The sequence below is a fragment of the Chrysochloris asiatica genome, unplaced genomic scaffold (assembly GCF_000296735.1).
Source record: "Chrysochloris asiatica unplaced genomic scaffold, ChrAsi1.0 scaffold00183, whole genome shotgun sequence".
NCBI classification, from domain to species: Eukaryota; Metazoa; Chordata; class Mammalia; order Afrosoricida; family Chrysochloridae; genus Chrysochloris; species Chrysochloris asiatica.
In genome coordinates this window covers 3,123,770-3,148,668 of record NW_006408701.1, presented here as the reverse complement: position 1 = coordinate 3,148,668, position 24,899 = coordinate 3,123,770, and the positions used below count along the sequence as shown (strand labels likewise).

The 24,899-nt window shown below is 41.8% G+C and overlaps 1 protein-coding gene across 1 annotated transcript in view; it reads right to left on the bottom strand.

Annotated features, from left to right (window-relative positions):
• The window catches only part of LOC102832689 (kelch-like protein 13-like), a 262,216-nt gene extending 247,293 nt beyond the window's left edge, over nucleotides 1-14,923 (bottom strand). Inside the window, exon 1 of the mRNA XM_006872116.1 lies at nucleotides 14,634-14,923. The gene's annotated coding sequence lies outside the window, so the exon portion shown is untranslated. The remainder of the gene's footprint in view (nucleotides 1-14,633) is intronic.
• Between the last annotated feature and the right edge of the window lie 9,976 nt (nucleotides 14,924-24,899).

Below are 24,899 nucleotides of genomic sequence, written 5' to 3'. Positions count from 1 at the left end.
AAGATGTCAGCTTGAGGACTAAGGTACACCTGACCCAAGCCATGGTATTTTCAATAACCTCATATGCATGCAAAAGCTGGACAGTGAATAAGGAAGACCCTAGAAGAATTGATGCTTTTGAGTTATGGTGTTGGAGGAGAATATTGAAGGTGCCATGGGCTGCCAGAAGAACCAATAGATCCATTTTGGAAGAAGTGCAGCCAGAATGCTCCTAGGAGTGCTCCTTGGAGGCCAAGATGGCCAAATTTTGTCTCTTATACTTCGGACATATTATCAGGACAGACCAGGCACTGGAGAAAGATATCATGTTTGGTAAGGTGGAAAGAGGGTCAGAGAAAAAGAGGAAGACCCCCACGAGGTGGATTGGCCAAGTGGCAGCATTGATGGACTCAAGCGTGGCAACAGTAGTGAGGTTGGCCCAGGATCGGGCAAGTGTTTCGTACTGCTGTGCATACGGTCGCTATGGGTCGGTACTATCTGGATGTCACCTAACAACAACAACAACTGTGCTTCAAAAGAAAATGTTTTATGAGTAAAAGGCATTATCTTTATTTTACATTTGAGCTCATGACTTGAGGACAGAATAAATCTAAGTTTCCTAAAACTACGCTTGAACGTTGTCTTTTCATGTGCAAGTCAGATTCTGGTAATAATTACTACCTGTAAGTAGAGGCAATGCTGTTAATAAATAATATAAACCATTAGTATAGTGTTCAAGGCTTTTCAAGCACTGGAATGTACATTATCTTCATAATCATCACAAAACACTGTGAATATACTCTATCTGATTTATGTGATAACTGTTCTTTTCCTTCTGTGCACACATGCCTTTGCATACCAAGATCATCTGTGTCCTCATCTGTCTGGCACTGGAACCAGAGATGACTTTATGTGGGCAAGTAGGACTTCTGTTTTCATATGCAAAGACCAGAAGCTGCTCTCAATAGATAATTTAGACTGATCAATTAATTTATCAAACTGCTGCTGAACTTCACTCATATCTAAGAGATTATTTCATATGCTGCTTTAGTTACTATAATAAAAGCTTAACATAACCATAAAACCAAATCTGCAGAAAAGCATTATTCAAAGAGAATTAGCTCTATCCCAGAGGCTTAACTATTTCAAATGTTACAGTATTTTCTCCTCTGGGAGCTTTCTATCTGAAACAGTTAAGAAATAAATTGGAAAATGTTGAGACCTCTTTGATCCTCAAAATACCAAAAGTTTCCATGCTTAAAAGATGACATTATTTGTAGTACACATTTTCCTGTATATCTCTTTCTTTTAAAATGGAGATTAAAATTTTAAACCCTAAAGTATAAATATATACCCTGACAGTCATAATAAAAATGTTGATTTTTCTTACATTCTATGTGATGTCATCCTTAAATAAGAAATTACCATGTACTGCCAGAAGAATAGACAAATATGTGTTGCAAGAAGTACAGCCAGAAAGCTCCTTAGAAGCCAGGATGACAAGACTTCGTCTCTCATATTTTGGATGTTATCAGGAGGGACCAGTACTTGGAGAAGGACATCATGCTTGTTAAAGTGGAGGGTCAGAGGAAAAGAGGAAGACCTCCAATGAGATGGATTGACACAGTGGCAGCAGCAATGGATTTAATTGTAACAATTGTGAGGATGGCACAGGACCGGGCAATGTTTTGTTCTGTTGTGCATAGGGCTGCTATGAGTCAGAACTGACTCCATGACACCTAACAACAAATATAGCATTCCAGCTGGGATTAAGGTAATAGAGAGAAAAGAAAAACACACAAATTTGCCTCACATTACTGGTCCATATGTTAATGGAAAAATCCCTATACTAAGCCCCAAGTTCTCAACTAGTTCAACCACAAATCTAGGAAGAGAGTCAATAAGAGTTATAGCTACTATGTGGCTAGAACTGTGTTTAACTTTTTTTTTTTTTTTAAGTTTTTATTGTGAATTATGTGATAGTTTACATGGGAGAACACCAGCTTTACATTCATCCTATCATCTTTCGTTTCATTGCAATGATTACAATCCCCTCCATGCATCATCAAACAACCAAGGAATACACCCCGCAAGCCTGCCCCCTGGCCACCAGCACACAGCCCCTCTCCTTCCCTGAGTCCACAGTCCCCAGCCGCTCCATATGTCCACATCATTGTCTCTGCCTCCATTTCTGGCATCACTGCTTCTCTGGGTTGTTGTTGTTAGGTGACATCGAGTCAGCACCGACTCATAGTGACCCTATGCACAGCAGAATGAAACAATGTCCGATCCTGGGCCAACCTCACTACTGTTGCCACACTTGAGTCCATCGATGCTGCCACCTGGCCAATCCATCTCGTTGGGGGTCTTCCTCTTTTTCTCCGACCCTCCATCTTACCAAGCATGATATCCTTCTCCAGCGACTGTTCCCCCCTGACAATATGTCCAAAGTATGAGAAACGAAGTTTAGCCATCTTGGCCTCTAAGGAGCACTCTGGCTGCACTTATTCCAAAACAGATATATTGGTTGTTTTAGCAGCCCATGGCACTTTTAGTATTCTCCTCCAACACCATAATTCAAAGGCATCAATTCTTCTACGGTCTTCCTTATTCATATGAGGTTATTGAAAATACCATGGCTTGGGTCAGGCGCACCTTAGTCCTCAAGTGGACATCTTTGCTCTTCAACACTTTAAAAAGTTCCTGTGCAGCAGATTTGCCTAATGCAATACGTCCTCTGAAATCTTGACTGCTGTTTCCATGAGTGTTGATAGTTGATCCAAGAAAAATGAACTTCAATCTTTTCTCTGTTGATAAGAATGTTGGTTATTGGTCCAGTGGTGAGGATTTTTGTTTTCTTGACATTGAGATGTAATCCATACTGAAGGCTGTGCTCTTTGATCTTCATCAGTAAATGTTTGAAGTCCTCTTTACTTTCAGCGATCAAGGTTGTATCATCTGCATATCTCAGGTTGTTAATGAGTCTTCCTCCAATCCTGGTGCCACTGTTTTCTTCATAGAACCCAGCTTCTCCGATTATTTGCTCAGCATACTGGTTGAATAAGTATGGTGAAAGAATACAACCTTGTTGCACACCTTTCTTAATTTTAAAACATTCAGTTTTCCCATGCTCTGTTTGAACAACTGCTTGCTGGTCTGATGGGGCACAACTCAAAATGAAGAGTAACAGCTGTAAACATCCATTGAAAATCGGAATATGGAATGTACGAAGTATGAATCTGGGAAAATTGGAAGTTGTCAAAAATGAAATGGAACGCATAAACATCAGTATCTCTGGGTAGGGTCCCGCAATCTGCTCTTCTCACTTGATGGTCCCAGAGACTTCCACTCCTGGACTGCAAAACCTACCACTCCCCTCCTTTTGTTACAAAACATCTACTTTTACATTTCCGACCCTCACAGTCAGTCCTGAAAGCAATTATTCATTATTGTACCACAAGAGTCTTATCCCAATCTCCTTTCATCAGCCCCATTCCAACAGATTGGAAACCACTCAGTGGAGATTCTACCTTCTCCCACCTCCTCTGGAACTAGGCTCCCTCTTGAAAGCTTGTAAGTCAGTCACTTCTTGCCTTTGTAGCGCCCCCCCTCCATTTTGGGTAGCCAATATCTAAGTTGCCCATCCCTGTCAACCTTGTGTACCGAGGGGGTGGGAATGATCCTCACTGTAAAGATTTGTTCCCTCTTTTGAGCTCCTACATCCATAAGTGTAGGTCAAGTTCATCAAATTGTAGTGGATATTGCTCTTTTTTTTTCCCCCTCTTCTTTCTTCTTCTAGTCGAGTTCCGATCATCCAGCCATTGAAGCCAGGCCAAGTGGGTACTAGCTGCAAGTATCGGTGTTTTTGTGCATCTCCCCTCACTTCATATCAGCTGGATGCTTCACATTCCACTCTAGTCCTCTGTGGCCATGTCACTGCCTCTGGGCCCAGGAGTCCCCAGGTCTTGCCATACTGCTGGCCAACTAGGTCTCAACCGGGTTCACAGGGGTCTATTGAATGTGGTCGGACTTAGCTCACTACTTCATTGCTGTTTTCCCCAACTTCCCCTTATTGGTCACCAGTGTGGTCACCAGCCAGCATTCCCCTTGTGTGTCTTGGAAGGGGGTTTGCTCTGAGGGGACCCGGCCACTTGCCTTGATGGCTCCTGGGTGTGCTTAGCATTTTCTATGTATAATTGATTGAATCCTAACAACAACCTATTGAGATTTTTCACAAAGAAAGTTAATGAGGTGCAGAGATATGAAGCTTGTTGCCTGATGTCACATTGCCAGTAAGAATCAGAGTCCAGATCTGAACTCAAGTCTGTTTATTTGCCATTAAACTCGACTGCCTTCCAACTGAGAAACATCCAAGAGTGGAACAAAAAACTGTATTAAAATGAAACATTCTTTAAAAATATATAGCCATTTTTGGAAGTAAGATCAAGAAGCACAACTGGCACACTCTTGCCCACTTTTACTGAGTCATCTGTAAAAGTATTTCACACACAAGGAAGATAAAGACCATCCCTTAATTACCGTCTGTATCCAGGCCCTCATGAGCTTTGGGAAGCAACACAGCAATGTCAGGCCCTATGAACCATGTCTGGCCTGGGCCAGCAACAATGAAAATCAGTAGGAAGATCTAGTATTTGGCTTATCCCATTTATTTTCAGCCCCTGCCTTTATTTGCCTTGCTCGTCTTCATCTTTCTCACTTGGATCAAACTAAACCATTGCTTTGTAACAGGCATTCCTCCAATGTGCTGTTGGCCCCTTTTCAAAACCATCTGAAACTCTAAAAAACCTTTTATGAACCTCAAAGTTCATGACTCCTGACAACTTTCTTTAACTATTAAATTTCAGTGACCAGCACTAACAAAGGAATTCGTATGTTAAATCTATGGTAAACAATAGCAGGTTTAAAGGTACCAAAACTTACCTTCATAGTAGAGAGATGTAAATGTGTGCATGGAGCAAGGCAAAGCTCTGACTCCAACAATTCTGCTCATTTAGGTTCCTGGTCCTTATGTTCCGACGATCTCTCATCTGAAGATATTAGTCCTTTGGCAGGCCCTTCACTATCAGTCTTAGCTACTACCCACCAAGATTAGTAAGTCTGTTAGAATTCAACACATTTTAAAACTTAGGTCATTATCAAACAACCAGCTCAAACTAAAATAAATTAGGCAACCTGGGGTTGGGGGAGATGAACATTCACGATCTTCCCCCTAGGTCAGCATGGAAATTTCAGGCTATGAAAATTTGTAGCTGCTCCACTAATACAACAGATTCAGGCAGAATAGCATGGCATCGATGTTTTTAAAGGGCCACCCCCTGGGTTATTATAGTTGGACAGCTAAAGTATTGGGGTTTATGTCAAAAATCCCATATGAACGTTGCATTCTAAAGCACAGTATAGCTTGCTGTTGTTATTGTTAAGTACCGTTGAGTTGGATCTGACTCATATCGACCTGTATAGGGTTTCCAAGGAGTAACTGGTGAGTCTGAAGCCCCAGCCTTGCAGTTCAAACCTACCTTGCAGTCCCGTGCTTATCCTACAGCACCACACCAAGATTCCAAACTGTATACATAGCTAAGTTTGTTTAAATACTTCCAAATATCTTAAGTCATTCTTGTTGATGTTGGTTAATTACCATCGAATTAGTTTTGACTCATAGAGACCCTATTATATAGGGTTTCCAAGAAGCAGTTTGAACCACCAACCTCTCGGTTACCAGTCCAGTGCACATCCTACAACGCCACACCTGGACTCCACTTTAAATCAGTTACCAGTTCATGTTCTCATCCTTAATCTTTGTGTAAAATGGGTGCCTCAAGAAAACACAAAGGTTTGTGTGTGTGTGTGTGTGTCTCCTATTGTGGTTGTTGTTGTTAAGTGCCACTGAGTTGGTTCTGACTCATAGCGACACGGTAGAGGGTTTCCAAGGAGCAGCTGGTGAGTTTGAACACTGACCTTGTAGTTCAAACCAACCTTACAGTCCAGCACTTACAGTATCCCACAGAACTGTCACCACTTTGCTCCCCCCAAGTACACGGGTTCAGTTTCAGGGCACATATGGAATCACTGGACCATGATTCTATTTTCTCAGACTAGTTCAATGCCTGTCAGGCAAAAGGTACTTAATAAAGATTTGTTGACTAAACTGGCAGAATGGTTTCAAGGACTAGTTTTCAACTAAATTTTCCAGGAAAATCTTTTGAGGCATGTTACTGGTCCCAACTTCACAAAAACAAAAGGACAAAGAAAAATACCAAACCCTGGTGGCACTGTAAGATAAGCACTGGGCTGCTAACCATAAGGTCGGCAGTTCATGCTCACCATTGACTCTGAGAGAGCAAGATGATGCTATCTGCTCTTGTAAAGAGTTACAGTTTCAGAAACCCTACACAGCGTCGTTATGAGTCAGAATTGATTCAGTGGCAGTGGGCTAGGTTTGGCTGAGAGTAAAGAATTAAAGAACCCATGGTTTTCCTAATACTGTTGGAAAAGAAAGACTATCAAGGAGTTATATCATATAGGGATAACACAGAGGGGCAGGGGGGAGAAGGTGGTGTTAAAAAATAAAAATACAATAAAAAACAGTTCCTATTATTCAATTCTGACTCATGTAGACCCCATGTGTGTCTGAGCAGAACATCGAGTTTTCAATGGCTGAAGTTTTTGGAAGATCATCTGACCTTTCTTTCAAGGCACCTATGAGTTAATTCAAGGAGCCGTGGTTATGAGTCAGGCTGCTAACCTCAAGGTTAGCAATTTGAAACCACCAGCTGTTCCGCGGTAGAAAGATGAGGCATTCTGCTCCCATAAAGATTTATGGAAACCTCGGAAACCCTATGCAGGGTCACTATGAGCTGGAACCAACTCCACAGCACATAACCACCACCACCATGAGTTAATTCAAAAAAAGTTCACACCACCAAGGCCAGGAAGAGAGAAAGCGTGATTAAAAACGAATTCATAAATAAACATAAACTTGTACGCCATACACAGGAGTTAGGAACTTAAAAGTCTCTACCCATATTTTAAAAAATCATATGTTGTTGTTGTTGAGTGCCGTCGAGATGGTTCCAACTCATAGCAACCCTGTATAGGGTTTGTGAGGAGTGACTAGTGGGTTGCATCACCGACATTTTGGCTAGCAGTCCAGTGCTAGTGAAAATAGGAATGATTTCAAGCTTACAGAGGAAAATAAAGAGCTCTGGTAGCGTAATGGTTACAACTCGGGCTGCTAATCTCATAGTTAGCAGTTCCAAACTACCAGCTGTTCCATGTGAGAAAGATGAGGCTTTCTACTCCCATAAAGATTTACAGCCTCGGAAACCCTGTACAGGGTTGCTATGAGTTGGAACCGATTCTACGGCACATAACAACAACAACATACATCCATATGACCATGCATGGTGTGGAGCTGCTGAAGGCCAGAAACTGTATCTTGTTTGGTTTATACCTTTCTCCTGCTTGTTTGGTTTATACCTTTCTCCTCCTCAATTTTGGGAGTACAACAAATGTTTAATAACTGTAAATTGTTGTTGTTGTTAAGTGCCGTCGAGTCGATTCCGACCCACTGCGACCCTGTATAGGGTTTACAAGGAGCAGCTGGTGAGCTTGAACCACCAACCTTGCAGTTCAAATGACTTTGCAGTCTGACGCATTAGCCTACAGCGCCACACCAGGACTCCATAACTGCAAATAATATGTGTTAAATTATATTAAATAAATCCCTTACTGAAGTCTATACTCCTGCCCCACTACCACCACCTTGAGTGGGAGGGGTGAGGGGGAAGGCCCTCTTATCCTAAGGAAGCATGGTTTGGTTTAAATAACAAGAAATAAAAATATATATATATACTCTTAAAAGCATTGGACTCATGGTGTGGCACTGTAGGATCAGCAGTGGAATACAAATCACAAGGTTGACAGTTCAAACCCACGAGCACTTCCTCAGAAACTCTATACAGGGTCACTATGACTTGGAACCAACTCCACAGCACTTAACAACAACAGCAACAACAGCACTAGGTGTTGTTGGATCCTGGATCCTGCCTGTCAAACTGAGGATCAGAAAGTCTGCCCTCTCTGTTTGCAGAGTTGTGGGCTGAATACATCAACAGTATTTACAAAGGAATCATTATGAGTAAGGTAGTAGAATTTCTTTGTCTGTATCTTGACTTTATCTCGTAGTGTATTTTACTTCCTGGTGGCTCAACAGTTAAGCACTCGGATGCTAACCAGAGGCTGGCGTTTCGAGCCCACCCAGCAGTTCTGAGGGACAAAGGCCTGGCACTCTGTTCCCATATACATTGCAGCTTAGAAAACCCCTATGAGGCACTTCTGCTGTCTCTCGGGGACTTTCTATGAGTCAAAGGCAACTTGACTGCAACCAACCAACAACAATTTACTATGTGCAAGGTGTGGATTTAAGCACCTAACTGTACCAGTGAATTATCCCATATCTGAAAACCTTGGGTCCAGATGAGGATCCAAGTTTAGAAATATCCATATTTTTAAAGTTCCAATAAGTTGCTTATACCACATATTATGTAACACCCCATTGAAGTCTAAAGCACTGCCCCATAACCAAACATATTAATCATTCAACAGCAAAATGAAATAAATAGTAACACTAAAGAGACATAATTAAAGGAGCTCTGGTAGCGTAGTGGTTACGAATCGGGCTGCGAACCTTAAGGTCAGCGGTTCGAAACTACCAGCTGCTCCGCGGGAGAAAGATGAGGCTTTCTACTCCCGTAAAGATTTACACCCTCGGAAACCCTGTACAGGTCGCTATGGGTCGGAACCGACTCGATGGCACATAACAACAACAACAACAACAACAAAGGGACATAATTAATCCTGGTGTGGCACTGTATATAAAAGTCAGTGGTTCAAATCTACCAGCTGTTCCTTAGAAACCCTCTATGGTTTGCTATGAGTTGGTATAACAACAGAAGAATAAATACCCTTATGTTAGTTAAAGTTAGGTTTTGTGAGCACCTAAATTTAGGCACCAAACTTACCCAAATAGCATTTGTATTGGTTTTCAGAATTTTTGAAATTTGAAAACTGCAAACAACAAATGGCCAACTCGTTTAATCCTCACATGTACACTAAGAGGTAAGTTCTATGTTTCCTGTTTTATAGAGGAGAAAACTGAGGTACTGAATCAAGTGGACAACAGCCCAAACTGGAACCCAGGCAGCCTAGTTTCAGAGTTTATGCTCCTAACTACTACTGTGCTCTGCAATCCCTCTCAGAACCTGCTTCAGAACACAGACAAACATGTCAAACAGTATTAAACACTGGAAGAATCAAAGCTATAATAGGAGAAACACAGCAAGGGAGCATTTAATCATTATTCAATAACTATTTATAGCGTGCTTACCATGTGCCAAAGGAACCCTGGTGGCACTGTAGGATAAGCCAAGCCGTTGGTTCAGACCCACCTGCTGCTCCACCAGAGAAAGTTGAGGCTTTCTGCTCCTGTAAAGATTTACAACCTTGGAAACCTTATACAGGGTTGCTATGAGTCAGAATCGACTCAATGGGTTTTGGCTTCAGTACCATGTGCCAGTAGCTTAGGATACAACCATAAGCAAAACATACAAGGTCCAAATCACCTTCAGGGAGCCAGAAACCAATGGATAAGATTATTGTTGTTAAGTGCCATCAAGTCTGTTCCAGGCATCAAATACTTGTATAATCATGATATAACAAGGCAAGTGTGTGATTGCCATTCACATTCAAAGAAGAAAGAGGACATCTTGTGAGTGAGTAGGGCCAGTGTAATTGAACATGCTCCTTGACTAGTGTTGGGGTCTGGATTGACAAAGGGAAGGGCTTTTAAAATGGGTGGCATGGCATCCACTCAGCAAGCACTTATGCTAGGAATAATCCTAGACACAAAAGTCCCAACTGTAGAAAATCAACTTAAAGCAATAGGAGATTTGTGTATGTGAATAAGGAAATCTGGAAAAGCAGGCTAAGGTCCTAAGGAGCCCGAGTGTAGCAGTGGTTAAAGTGCTCAGCTATGCACAGAAAATCTGGAAGTTCAAACCCACCAGTTGCTCTGCGGAGAAAGATGAGGCAGCCTGCTTCTGTAAAGATTTACAATCTTGGAAACCAAATGGGGCAGTTCTACTCTGTCTTATAGGGTCGCTACGAATCAGAATGGACTCAAAGTCAGTGGGTTTGTGTTTTTGGAGTTTTTGTTTGTTTGGTTTCTGAGGTTTTTAAACTAAGCTCAAATCGTGGAGAATCTTGAGTGCTAAACTAAGGAGTTGGAACTTGACCCAAGGAGCCACTCAAGGTTGTTTGTAGGTCATTCCCCCATGATGTTAGAATTTATCCCTATGGAAGGCCAGTGGCCACCTTGATTCCTGTTTGAGTACAACCAGAGTTTATACGGCACTGGAGGATAAGCGCTGGATGGCTAGCTGCAATGTTATGGGTACAAGTCCACCAGCCGCTCCTCAGAAACTCCATACAAAGCCGCTATGAGTCAGAACCTACTCAACACTCAATGGCACTTTACAACAACAGACCTCAAAGTAGATTGCTTTCAAGCAAGGCTCTGAGCAATAAAATCAATGCCAATTCTAAATTTACCTCTGCCGCAAGAAATGGGGTAGCCCTGGTCTCTCAAAGAATCAATATGTGGTAGTTTAAAAATATTGGAGAGACAGCACCTAAAAGAAAATGACAAATGGCAAACTCATCTTAAAATATCAAGGGCCATTTCTAAAATCTAAGTTATTCCTTCATACACAAAACTTCCAAACTACCACAGGAAATGGATTTTTATGAGAAAATGTAACAACCTTCTTTGAAATACAAATTCTTGATTTGAAAAACAATTTGATTTTCAAGAAAACTGGTGATAGCTTATCTCAGAGACCGGGTGACAATAATAAAATAAAATAAAATACTTTAAACATATTCATTTCAGAAATCTCATTATCCCACCCCATTGCTTAAAGAGAATCAAGGAATTAAATTATATATTTATTTATTGTACTTATCAAATAGGAGTGCTGGTAGCATAGCAGGTTATGAGTTAAGCTACAAACTTCAAGGTCAGCAGTTCAAATCTCCTCGGGAGAAAGATGAGGCTTTCTGCTCCTGTAAAGATTTACAGCCTTCGAAACCCTATACAGGGTTGCTAGGGAGTCAGAACCGGCTCCACACCACACAGCCACTACCGCCATTTATCAAATAGTTTTTCATTCCCTGGCCTTAATGTAAACAACTAGACATTCTACTTATCCTCTACAAAACAAAATGATGGTTTCTTCTCTTTTTTTCCACTGACAAAATTTTTCAGTCCGTGACCTTCCACAGGAAAGCAGTAAACAACCGGCTGCCATTGAGTCAATTACAGCTCACAATGCCTCTGTAGAGCAGGGTAGGGTTTCTGAGACTAGCAATCTTACCAGAGTAGACAGCCTCATCTTTCTCCCTTGGAAGCTGCTGGTGGGTTTGAACTACTGACCTTGAGGTTTGCAGCCCCAAACTTTATCCACTCTCCCAGCAGGGTTCCTTTAATAGTTTTCCATTACTCAGAGAATCAAACCCCAATTCTTTTTCAGAATCTCCAGGCTCTGCATTACCTGGTTCCCTCTTAGCTCTCGATTCCCTCCGTAACCATTCTCCCCACCCAGTGCAAGGCAGCTCCAGCCATGTTGGGTTTCTTTCTGTTCCTCAAACACTCAAGTCTGGTTTCCTGTGTCAAAGCCTTGACTCTGGGAGAATGATCTTCACAAGGAGGGTCTGTTATCTCTTCCCTTTCAGGTCTCTGCTCAAACGTCACCTTCTCTGACTATCTTTGCAAAAAGGAGACCTTTCCCAGTTTGCCAGATCACACTTCCCTACACATTCCCTTCATCGTTCTTAATACAGTCTATAAACATTTTCCTCATTTATGTACTTGTTAATTATCTATGTCCTCCAACAGACTGTAAGTTCCATGAAACTCCACAAGAGCAAAGACTGTATTTTAGAAGGTTTATCATTGTGTCTAGTACCATACCTTGGTACATAAAAGGTACTCAATAGATTTTGAAAACTGAATTACTAAATGAACAAGAAAAAAAAACAACGTATTTATAACCAGATTGCTATGAGTGTTAGTAACTTGAGGAAGCAATAATTCTTGAGATGTGGTCTCTAGGACGGCTCGTTTTTTTTTTTTTTTTTTTCCATACTCTTTTCAGATTTTCTGAAATCTTATGGTGTCTACCACACTATGTAAAGTAAATGAGCTAGAAGTTAATCTAATAGCAAATTGCAATTATCTTCAATACACTGTTAAATATTTAGCAACTCATATTGAAAAGATTCAGAGGAAAAATATTTTAAGTTAACATATACCTACTTCTGCTTTGCCTGACAAACATAGTTTTTCTTTACTATCACAGTAATGATCACTTTAGTTCAGACTTACTATCAATAATTACCACAATAGGAAAAAAATAACAAGAGATTTTGAATCCTGTAAGACTATCTGATATAAACTCTTTGATAAGAGTTACCAAAAAATTTAAGAGTTAGAAGAGTAGAACCATTACTTGGATAAGTCCTCTTTCCCTAGAATATCCCATTCTTCATAGAAGGAAAATGAAATAAAAATTTTTACTAAATGAATGGAGAAACTGAAAATCATCTGCAAGTCATTGTAATACAACTGAATGGATAACCAATAGTCTTTACTCTGTGCAAACACTGCTTTCATCAGAACATCAGCTTCAACCCTATAGAATCACACCACACTTAAAGTGTGTTTATAAAAATGGAAGATTAACAACCTTGGGAAATTGAGGCTCTTATCTATTTTTAAACCGATGCTGCAGCATAAACTGTCTTCATTGAGCCACTGCCAAAAGATGATTTACCCGAAAAGTAACATTTAGCCATTATCTTCATTCACAATTTGGTTTCTTCTGAGATTGCAGCCAATTAGCGTACATTGTATTTAGTGGCAGTACCTAGTCACATAGCTAGCAAGCAATTCTATCACTGGTAAGTGTAAGGATATTAATAAGAAAGAACCTGCAGCGAAGGAGGCTAATATTTTAAAGTGTAAAATGATGCCATAATTTCTTATTTCATTTTTTCTAAGTTTTCAAACTTTGAGCATGAGAAATATAGCCTAATCCCACAACACACAGCACATCAACATGTGCTCCTTCACTCATCTCCACCTCTACTTTCAGCTACTCTGTTCTGTCTTCTTTACTCACTACAGGATGGAAGTAAGCAAATGAATCTCACTTTGGGAGGTAGTGTGGCAATTGCATGGAAAGAAGGTGGTATCAGTACGAGAATAGCTGGTGCTGTGTAAAATCAATTTGAGCCAACTAATGTCCAAAGCACTGAAAAAGAGTTTGGAAAACTACATAGTTTCGAAATGCAGTTTCCTGGGCATTGATACAAACATGAAATCTACAGGAAGAAATTGTGACTTGTTTTTTGTTTGTCTTTTTTAAGTATTTTTCTCTGCTGCAGGTGCCCTTCCAACAGAGGCAGTTTAACATCCCAAAGTCAATCCCATCCCATTCAATGTCCCATTTTGAGTATCATTTTATCCCAAACCTCTAAGAGTCCTCTGGCTATTTTAAAGAATTGAATAACCAATTCATGAATTGAATATCCAATTGGAGCCAGGAATCAAAAGCCCTACCAAGAGTACCTCTCAGGCCAGCTTGGGGTGTGTGGTTGTGCGGAGATCAGATTTAGGATCGTTTACCTGGCGCTGTAGGATAAGCACTCGACCATAAGGTCGGTTTTAACTGCTTAACTGAAAGGTCGGCGGTTCAAACTCCCCAGCCACTCTTCTGAAACCCTATTCAGGGTCGCTATGAGTTGAAACGGACTCAATGGCACTTAACAACAACAACAACTAGGATTTTATTGTCTGAATCAACTTTATGGCAAGGGTTTGGGCTTGTTTGTTTGTTTGTTTGTTCAGACAAGGATTGCATAGATGGATGTAGAGAGAGAAAGAGACGGCTGGCTATCGTTCTTGGAGTAAGTGACTAAAACCTAGAAAGAAACTTTCAAGTTCCTTAGCTGATATTTCTCAAACAAGTATTGCCATCACGTTTAGTAAACCAGAGAAGTCAAAACGTTAAGAGCGAAGCTGAAAGCTTCGAGGAAGAAGAGGCGTGTGCTCCTGGCTAGGGAGCCAGCAGCAGAGCCTCCCAAGTTAGAATCTGAGGGAGGGATGGACTGACTGGGAGGCACAAAGCAGAAGCTGTTAAGAAGACAACAGACAGTAGGGCCCGGGCGGCCAGAGGGACCCCAGACTGTCAGGACAGCGACAGCGAAGCCAGGACAAGAAGATCTTGGAGGGATAACAAAGAACCAAAGGAAAACTGGATTCTGGGATCCTAGAAGAACTCAGGCGTCTGGCAGAGCCAGAGGACCAAGAGGAAAGGATGAGAAGGTGTAAGCATAAGGGATAAGAGATTAGCAGAAAAAAAGAAGTGGGAGGTGCAAAACTGGTCCCCTGTCCCACTGGTCCTGGGGCAGATCCTAACTCTTTCCTCAGCACAGCCTCGCTGAACTAGGTTCTTGGATCCAAGAGGTGAGGACCAGGCTGAAGTAGCCCCTGCGACTTCGTGACCCTTCCTCACCTGGTTTGCCGCGTCTGGGGTCCTGTCGCTTGTCCTCTGGCTCTATGCTCCACGGGTCAAAGCTGGAGTGGCACCGCGCAGCTGGGGATCCCTCCTCCTGTAAGGCAGCAGCACCCGCACCTCCGCACCCCTTGCTGACCCAGGTCACTTCGCCCTGTGCGGACCCTGGACCTGAACGGCGCTCCAGTTCTTTCCAGAAGTCCCCGTTCCAGGCTTCCCCTAAATAAGAGCCGAGCTGCTGCGGCCGCAGCAGCAAAGCCTCCGGCTGACCTCACCAGGGGGTGGAGGGGAGGGAGGGAGAAAGGGAGGGAGGGGGGCGGGAGCCCAGTGGGGAAGAGAGGGGAGAGTGGTGGGAGGGAGCTCGGGCGGGGGCAACATGGCGGCGGGGGTGGCCCTGGCGGCGCCTGCGCGAAGGCTGAGGGGAGCTGAGGCTAGGATCCAGTACAGGGTCCGAGCAGAACTCCTTGGCTGTGACAATGCGGGGCGAGCTTGGGCCAGGAGGCAGAATGACAGCCAAATGCTCCTCACCCCTCCAAAACAGGAATGCTAGGTTTGGGACACACATGGCCTCTTGTGCCCAGGAGGCAGGAGAGGTGAAAACTGTCTAGTGTCCAGGTCAGCAGTGCCCCCGCCCTGAGCGAGCCACTCCAGAGGAAGCCGCTTGTGCCTCCTGCCAGCTTTGGTCTTGGCCTCCTCAAAGGTGGGATCAGAGAAAGAAAGGGTGTGCTCTGGAAATGGTGCCACTTCACCTCCGTGGGATCCTCACCTCAAAATAAGCCTGAGTCAGGTTCTCTCAAAACTAACTGCTCATCACTCGTCTAGCGTGTTGTTGAGCGCTTCATCTCTCTCCCTCCCTGCTGGAGTACAGAGCACAGAGCATTAAGAAAGAGGAAGAAGAAACAACCACAAAGACAGTAGTTTAACACAGCCTGAGCGTTTGCTATAAGCCTAACACTTAAGTCACTTAACTCTCACAGCTACTCCATGAGCTACACACTATTATTATCCCCAATTTGCAAGTGACGACTGAGGGTTAAATTTTCAGCCCATTGCACAAGATTACAGAATTAGTAAATAGCAAAGCCAGACCCAGGCTCCCAACCAGTGTGATTCTGGCGCCCAGGCAGGCTCTTAACTACTCTGGGATACTATGCTATTCTAAGTCAGAATCTCGATTGTTTTCCCCCAATTCTGTCAACTTGTTCAGGTTGTTAGGTGCTGTAGAGTCGATTTTGACTCCTAGCGACCCCATGGGACGGAGTAGAATTGCCCCTGCGGGGTTTTCTTGACTGTGATAGCGTAGTGGATTAGGGGCTAGGCTGCTAATGACAATCAAATCCAGCAGCCACTCTGTGAGAGAAACATGAAGCTCGGCTCCAGTGAAGATTTACAGCCTCAGAAACCCTATACAGGGTCGCTATGAGTCTAAGGGACTTGCATACCACCACCAATTCTTTATGGAACAGACTGATGATTTTTTTTTTTCTCCTTGGAAGCAGTTGGTGGGTTCCAACTGTTGTTGACCTTTCAGCAAAGCACATTAACCAGTGTGCCCCCAGGGCTCCTTCGGTCATCCTAACCCCCTACAAATACCAGAGTCAACCCTGTTTTCCTCCTTGCCTGTTTCTTCATCCATTCTTTGACTTTGCCAGTTACAGCCTGGGGTCACCTTCTTACACCTCTTCCTTCCCTGTTTCTACTTATAGATTCAGACCACTCCTTGGGAAAATAATGGGCGCTTGCTGGTAACAAGAAGTTTAATAACTAGGGTTGTTGTTGGTTTTTTTTCTGTTTTCTTTTTAAGGGCGAGTGTAGGGAGCAGGACATTTGTTAACACTGCAGTTCTTTATGTTTCCTGGTGTTTCTCTCTCCGCCAACCAGAAAACTGATCTGGCATTGAGATCTGACCATTGCTGATTTGGTATTTCAAACTCCACGTACTGAAATTCAAGTAGTGAGTTTTAAGTAAATTTGAGAATGATCAGCTATTCAAAAATGTGCTCGAACTGAAGATACTACCATGTCCTTAGACTTTTTCAAACTGGTAAAAACATAAGAACTCCAAGTTATTATTTGTTACTGTCAGTGTGTTCTCCCTGATCCATCTTTATTTATGAGAGTGCATTCTCTTATCCACTATGCTTATTCTTTAATTATTGTATACCTATGTTGTTGTTGTTGTTGTTAAGTATCTTCGAGTCAGTTCCAACTCATAGCGACCCTGTATAGGGTTTCCAAGGAGCAGCTGGTAAGCTTGAACCGCCAACCTTGCGGTGGGTTTGAACTGCAGTGCAGTGTTTATCCTACAGTGCCACACCAGGCCATGTTACCCAGTAATTCTACTTCTAGGTCTATATCAAAAAGAATGGAAAACAGGGACTCAAATGGACATGGGTATACCAGTGTTTATTGCTGCATTATTATTTACAATAGCCACACAAGGATGTTGTTGTTGTCAAGTGCTGTCAAGTTGATTCCAACCCATAGCGACCCTGTATAGGGTTTCCAAGGAGCCGCTGGTGAGCTTGAACCACCGACCTTGCAGTTCAAATGACTTTGCAGTCTGACGCACTAGGATAGGAGCTGCTTTGAAAACTTAGTGTAACACAATCCCACATGAACCTTTTTGTGGCAGGGATGAAGCAGTGATTTGGATAGATATCAACTCAGTTTTTATTTATATATTATATCGCCTGCTGTCACAGTGCCTGGTGCATTGGATTGCTAACCAATAAATTGAAAGTTCAAACCCACCAGCTGCTCCAAGGGGAAAAGATGGAACTGTCTGCTTATATAAAGATTTACAGTCTTAGAAACCCTAGGGAGTAGTTCTCCTCTGTCCTAGGAGTCAGAATCAACACCACAGCAGTGGATTGGTTTTTGTGGGTTTTGGTTTTCACATAGGGAGAAAATCCACCAAGTTCCACAGCAAAGGTGTTGGGATGAGGGCAGTTACAGAATCTTCAGTTGGACATGCTACTTAATGGAAGTAAAATATAATGTTATTGCTGCTGCTGCTGTTAAGTGCTTTTGAGTCAATTCGGACCCATGGCGACCCTGTACAAAGTTTCTGAGAAGCAGCTGATGGGTTTGAACTGTCGGATTTGTGGTTCACAGTCGCATGTTTATTCTACAGCAACATACCAGGAGTCGGACATATAATAATAATATAAAGGAGCTCTGGTAGCGTAGTGGTTACGAATCGGGCTGCGAACCTTAAGGTCAGCGGTTCGAAACTACCAGCCGCTCCGCGGGAGAAAGATGAGGCTTTCTACTCCCGTAAGGATTTACACCCTCGGAAACCCTGTACAGGGTCGCTATGGGTCGGAACCGACTCGACGGCACTTAACAACAACAACAATATTAAATATACTCCTACAGTACAAATACGTTGGATTTGTTTTGTCTGAATAGTTAATCGTGTGGACAGACACTAAAGTTAGAGTCAGAGACGCTTGTGTGTTAAGTGGCATTAAGTTAGACCCTTCACCTCTCTGAGCATGTTTCCCTGAATTCATAGTGGGGATTATAATAACACTGGACTGACCTGCCTCAGAACATTCTTCTGGGAATCAAATTAGATAAAATATGTGGAAAGTTCCTTGTAAACTGCAATAAATCTATACAAGTGCAAGACAATGTTTTTGTTACTATCAGATTAGCCACTAGAAACTAGGGATGTAAATATCAAGTATTTTATATATTTCAATCTGGAACCAATAATGTCAAGAATAAGAAAAAAGTATTTGGAATGCAATAGTATAGTTAGAAAAAAAATCAGAAAAAAAAAAGAGATCTAAAAAAGATTGAGGGAATAAAAATAAAATAAACCAAAACAAAACATTAGAACAACAACAGAAAAAGAAAACAAGAAAGGTTGATGGCATACATTTCAAATGTCAGCTAGAGTACCCTATCACCTTTGAGTCGATTCAGATTCATGGTGACCCCGTGTATGTCAGAGTAGACCTGACATACACTTACCTGGCTTTCAATAACTGAGTTTTCAGAAGTAGATCACCAGGTCTTTCTTCTGATTGACCTCTGGGAGGACTCAAACCTCCAGCCTTTCAATTAATTAATCCTCAGATGTGTTAACCGTTTTCACCACCCAGGGACTCCAAGTCCTACGAATATTACTCGTAGTTATGTGTTGCTGCATAACAAATGGCTACAAACTGAGGGGCCTAAAACAACACATATTTATCATCTTACAGCTGCTATAGGACAAGAGTTCAGGCATGGCTTAACTCACAAGGATCTCACAAAACTACAAACAAAGTGTTGAGCAGTGCTGCTTTCTCATCTGTAACTAAGATGCTCTTTCAAAGTCATTCAGATTGTTGGCAGGATTCAGTTCAGAATTGAGACCCTCAGCATGTAGAGGATGTCTGCTTTCCAGAGGCAGATGACAATGTTACTGCTATTTCAAGGTCTGCAGGAGAGTCTCTCTCCTCCAGAGGGCCTATTCCCTCTCTCGAGTCCTTCATCAGATTGAATCCTGGTGTAGTGCTGCAGGATAATGCCCTGGACTGCAAGGTCAGTTTAAATCACAAGATTGGCGATTCAAACCCACCAGTCACTCCTCGGAAGCCCTACACAGGGTCGCGCTATGGGTCAGAACCAACTCGACAATATTTAACAACAACAACAAACTAGGATGAGGAATCCCAGCACTCAATCTCAAGGTCAGTTTGAACCACAAAGTTAGTGGTGCAAACTCACCAGTTGCTCACCAGTTGCTCCTTTGAAACCCATTTAACAACAACAACAACCTAGGGTAAGGAGTCCTGATGTGATGCTGCAGAATTATGCACTAGACCACAAGGTCAGTTCGAACCACAGCGCCAGTGGTTTAAACTCACCAGTTGCTCCTTGAAAACCACATACAGGGTCACTGTGAATCGAGTTGGAATCCACTCGAAGACACCTAACAACAACAATATAGGGTAAAGCGGCCCTACAAGATACCTAGTGGGGAGCACAGGGTCCTGGTGTGCCACTATAGGATAACCTCTGGGCTGTTAACTGCAAGGCTGACTATTCAAACCCACTAGCTGCTCCTAGGAAACCCAATACGGGGGCTCTACGAGTTGGAACCAACTTGATGACACACTACAACAGCAACAGTGGGGAACATGGTGGCTCTTAGGATAAATACTGGGCTCCGAACCACAATGTCAGTGGTTTGAGCCCACCAACCTCTCTGCTGGAGAAAGATAAGTCTTTCTGATCCAGCAAATATTGACAACCTCAGAAAACCTATACAGGGTTGCTATGAATCCAAATCTACTCTATAGCAGTGAGACTCAGGCTAATCTTCTTTTTGATTAACTCAAAAACCAACTGATTTAGGACCTAAATTACACCTGTAAAATCTCTTCATATATTTGTCATTAATGAAGTCTAATTATAAGAGTGAAATTATGCAATATTTTATAAAACATTTTATAAGACCTTAGAAGCAGAAATGGGGGCATATGTACCTATACATACACACCAAAAAGCACCAAGCCAGTGGCTGATGCCTGGCTGATCAAGAAGCATTTGTGAGCCTACTGTGTACCAAAATAGATGTGTTGTTGTTGCTAAGTTCTGTCAAGTCAGTTCTGACCCATTAGTGACCCTGTATAGGGATTCCAAGGAGCGGCTGACCTTGAATCGCCGACCTTGATTTGAATCGCCGACCTTGCAGTTCAAATCAACTTTTCAGTCCAGTGCATCAACCCACAGCATCACACCAATATTTCAATTATATTAAGTCTGATTTAAGAACAAATTATGATGTGTTATATCATATACATGTTGATTTCATGTATCAGAATAGAACTGCACTCCGTAGGCTGTGCTCTTTCGGAAGTAGATAACCAGGCCTTGCTTCTAAGGTGCCTCTGGGTGAACTCAAACCTCCAATCTTTTGGTTAACCACTGAGTGCTGAGCCCAGGGACCCCTGAAAAGTGTTACGGCGCCTTTTTTGTGTCAGTAGTCAATTTCTGCCTCTTTGAAACATTAATCAATTCCACTATTGAATATGAAAAAGCAAACCCACTGCCAAGTCGAGTATGATTCAGAGTCAGACCCTAAAGGACAGAGTAGAACTGTGCCATAGGATTTCCAAAACTGGAAATCTATGGAAGCAGACAGCCACATACTTCTCCAGCTGAGAGACTGGTGGCTTCAAGCACTTTAACCGCTGTACCACCAAGTCTCTTTCCCACTACTGAATTGTTGTTGCTAAGTGCCATCGAGTTGGTTCTCACTCACAGCGACCCTGCATAGGGGTTCCAAGGAGCAGCAGGTAGTAGGTTTGAACTACCGACCTTGTGGCCCAGTGCTGATCCTACAGTACCACACCAGGATAGAACCAGTATTTGTGGAGTAACCAGACAGGGTCTCTTTGGCCCTTTACTCATTCCCTAGAGTGTATGCACAGAATAAAGAGAAAATAATATTTCTCTTCCCTTATGGCTCACAAACTATTCTAGCTAGACAAGAGGAGACAAGTGGGCCAATAACTGGGTTTTGAGCAAAGATCAGGATTGTGCTTGAAGGGTCAGGAAGAGAAAAATGTAAGTGCACATTTTCTAACATCAGGGATGACCCTATCCATAAACTACACTAACTCTGTTTTGCACTGCGGGTTTTGACAGATTGTTAACCCACCCTCTTCTGTCAAAAAATTTCAAAGCTGACATCACAGTACAAGTTCTATGCACTATCATAGTTACTGAAGCTCAAATTTAAAAGGTCATCAGTCAAAAATTTCCAGGTCACTCTGGAAGCACAAAGTTCCAAAATAATGTACCTGTTTGGGGATGAAGTCCTCTCTCTACCTAGATTTCCAGCCTGTCTCCCAGTCCTCAGCCTGTCCTGAATTCCTGTTTCCACGGACTTCAACCACACACGTCTTACTTTTGTCTTGCCCATTCTTGCCCTGTAACCTGCAAGTCTCTCTCCATCCTTTCATTAAGTCAAAAAGATTGAAGCCCCCAAAATTTGCAAGAGCTGATGCATGGCAAGAATGAAGGGAAGCCCAGCAATAAGGAGAGAGGAGAAGAGGAAACCAGAATGAGGTTGTAGATACCGGAAAAGACTAGATCCTGCAGGACTAGTGTAAAGTGTTTGGAATTTGCTTTAAGTAAATCAATAGCTTGATGGATTTTAAGCATGCAAGTGATATGAGGCAATATATGCTTTAGAATGACCTGTGTTGAAAAGGGGCAAGAGTCAAAATAGAGCGACTAGTAAGATAACTGATGATGTGGTTTGAAATAAGATGGGGCAGTGGTGATAGAAAGAAGGTGGATGGATTAGAGAGAGATACATTGAGGAGGAGGATCCTACTCAAGTAGCAAGACCCTTTCAACCAGATGAATGACGAGGCCACTTATTAAAATGAGAAAGACTGAAGGAACCAGGTTTTGGAGGGTGTTTGGGGGAGAAGGGTGGGTGGATAAAGAGTTCTGTTTTATGCATTTGTCTGTGAGATATTCCAGGGGAGATATAAAACAGGCAGGAAATGTGTCTCTAGGTGTGGCGCTGTGGGTTAATGCGCTGGACTGAAAAGTCACTTTGAACCGCAAGGTCGGCGGTTCAAGCTCATCAGTCACTTCTTGGAAACCCTATACAGGCTCACTATGGGTCGGAACCAACTTGAAGGCACTCAACAACAGCAGGGTTCAAAATAGACTTTCTGAAATGAAGAGTACTCATTGATAGTGTTCTATAAGAAATAACACATACTTGTTTCAGTCTCCTCATCCACAACTTATTCACGTTGAATCTTCACCTCTACAACTTAACTGTTATGGATTAAATTGTATCTTCCCTAATATTTGTGTGTTAGAATTTGTGTCGGGTTGTTTTTTTTTTTTTCTTTGATGTAGGAGGGTCCCAGTCTCTCCACATCCTCTCCAGCATTTGTTGCTTTCTGTTTTTTTAAACTTTGCTATTAATTATATCTCATTATTGTTTTGATTTGCATCTCTCTAATGGCTAATGATTGTGAACATTTCTTCATATGTTTATTGACTGCCCCAATGTCTTCCTTGGTGAAGTGTATGTTCATGTCCTGTGCCCATGTTTTAATTGGGTTGTTCATCTTTTACTTTTAGAAGTGTTGAAGTTGTCTGTGAATCTTAGAGATTGTCTGATATGTCACTGCAAAAATTGTGTTCCCAGTCTGTGGACTCCGTTTTACTCTTTTGGCAAAATATTTTGATGCACGTAAGTGATTAATTTTTAGGAAGTTCTATTCATCTGTTTTATCTTCTACTATGTTTGATGGTATATTTATACCATGTATAACTCCGTTAGGAGTTCTGGTGCGGTGCTGCAGGATAATGCACTGGACTGCAAGGTCAGTTTGAACTGCAAGATCATCTGTTCAAACTCAGCAGCCACTCCTTGGAAAGCCTATACAGGGTCTCCATGGGTCACGACCAACTTGACAGCACTTAACTACAACATAACCCGTAACTTTGTCCCTATTTTTTCTTTTCTTTTTTTTTTAAATTAAAGTGTGTGTGTGTGTGTGTGTGTGTGTGTGTGTGAACTGAGTGATAGTTTACACAGGAGAAATAGGCTTTACACCATTGCTTCATTGAAACGATTACAGTCTCCTTCGTGCATCATCATTCAACAGTATTAGCTTCCGTTCCCTCTGTTTTTGTTTTTGTTTTTGTTTTTTTGCGGGGGGGTGGGACTGGGTGGGGTGGGGAGATGTACACAAAAACACTCAGGAATGTATAATAATTTAAATAACCAAAGGGCACATTCTGCAAGCCTGCCTCCTGGCTGCAAACACTCAGTCCTTCTCTTTCCTCAGCTGCTTCCTCTCTCCATGTCCTCATCTCTTCCTCCATCTCTAGTGTCCCTACTTCTCTGGATAGCTGGATAGCGTTCAGCATTCAGCTTTTACTCTTTTCCCTTGATGGTCCTAGGTCTTTGTTCCTATTTTTTCATTGATGATCTTTATAGTTCTAGGTTTTACCTTTAGGTTTTTAATCCGCATTGAGTTTGTTTTTGTATATAGTGTAAGATATTGTTTTATTCTTTTGCATACCGATTTCTAGTTTTGCCACCACCACTGGTTGAAGAGACTATCTATCTCTTCTACCATTTAATGTGTTTTGACACTTTGCCAAAAATCAGCTGACTGTAGGTAGATGGATTTACTTCTGGATTCTCAATTCTGTTCCATTGATCTATGTATCTTTCATTGTACCAGCACCAGGCTGTTTTGACCACTGTGGCTGTGTAGTACATCTTGGGATCTGGGAGTGAGAGGCCCCCAACTTTGTTCTTTTTAAGCAATGTTTTGCTTATCCACTGTCTCATTCCTTTCCATATAAAGTTACTGATCAGTTTTTTCATTTCTTTAAAGAATGATGTTCGATTCTGAATTGGAATTATGTTTTATCTGTAGATTGTTTTGTATAGTGCTGACATTTTCACAATATTAAGTCTTCCTATCCAAGAGCATGGTACTTCCACTTCTGTAAGTTTCTTCTTGTTTCTTGTATCAGTGCTTTGTAGTTTTCTTTATATAGGTCTTTTGTTTCTCTGGCTAGATTTATTCCTAAGTATTTAATCTTTTGGGTGGCTATTGCAAATGGTATTGTTTTACCAATTTCCTTTTCAGAGCTGTCTTTATTAGTATAGAGGAATCCAACTGATTCTTATATATTGATCTTGTTTCCTGCTACTTTGCTGAATCTTTCGATGAGTTCCAATAATTTTCTTGATGAATCTTTGGGATTTTCTATTTATAAGATCATATCTATCTGCAAATAGAGTTTTACTTCTTCTTTGCCAATTTGGATGCCTTTAATTTCCCTTTCTTCCCTTAGCTCTGACTAAGACTTCCAACAAAATACTGAATAAGAATGGTGATAAAGGACATCCTTGTCTGATTCCTGTTCATAAAGGGAACACTTTCAGTTTCTCTCCATTGAGATTAATGTTGGCTGTTGGATTTGTATTATGCTCTTCATTATGTTGAGAAATTTCCCTTCGGTTCCTACTTTGTTGAGTGTTTATCAGGAATAGATGTTGGGTGTGTGTTAGAATATTAATCCCTATACTTCTGGATTACATACAAGGTTGTTATGAGTCAGAACCAACTCAATGGTGCTTAGCAACAGCAACAAAATGGAATCAATCAATCAGTTGAAGTTATACAAGTATAGGGTACATCTTAAAATTAATCACTTCTGAATGGTGTCAGACTACCCAATCATCAAGTAAGAACGGGTTTACTTGTT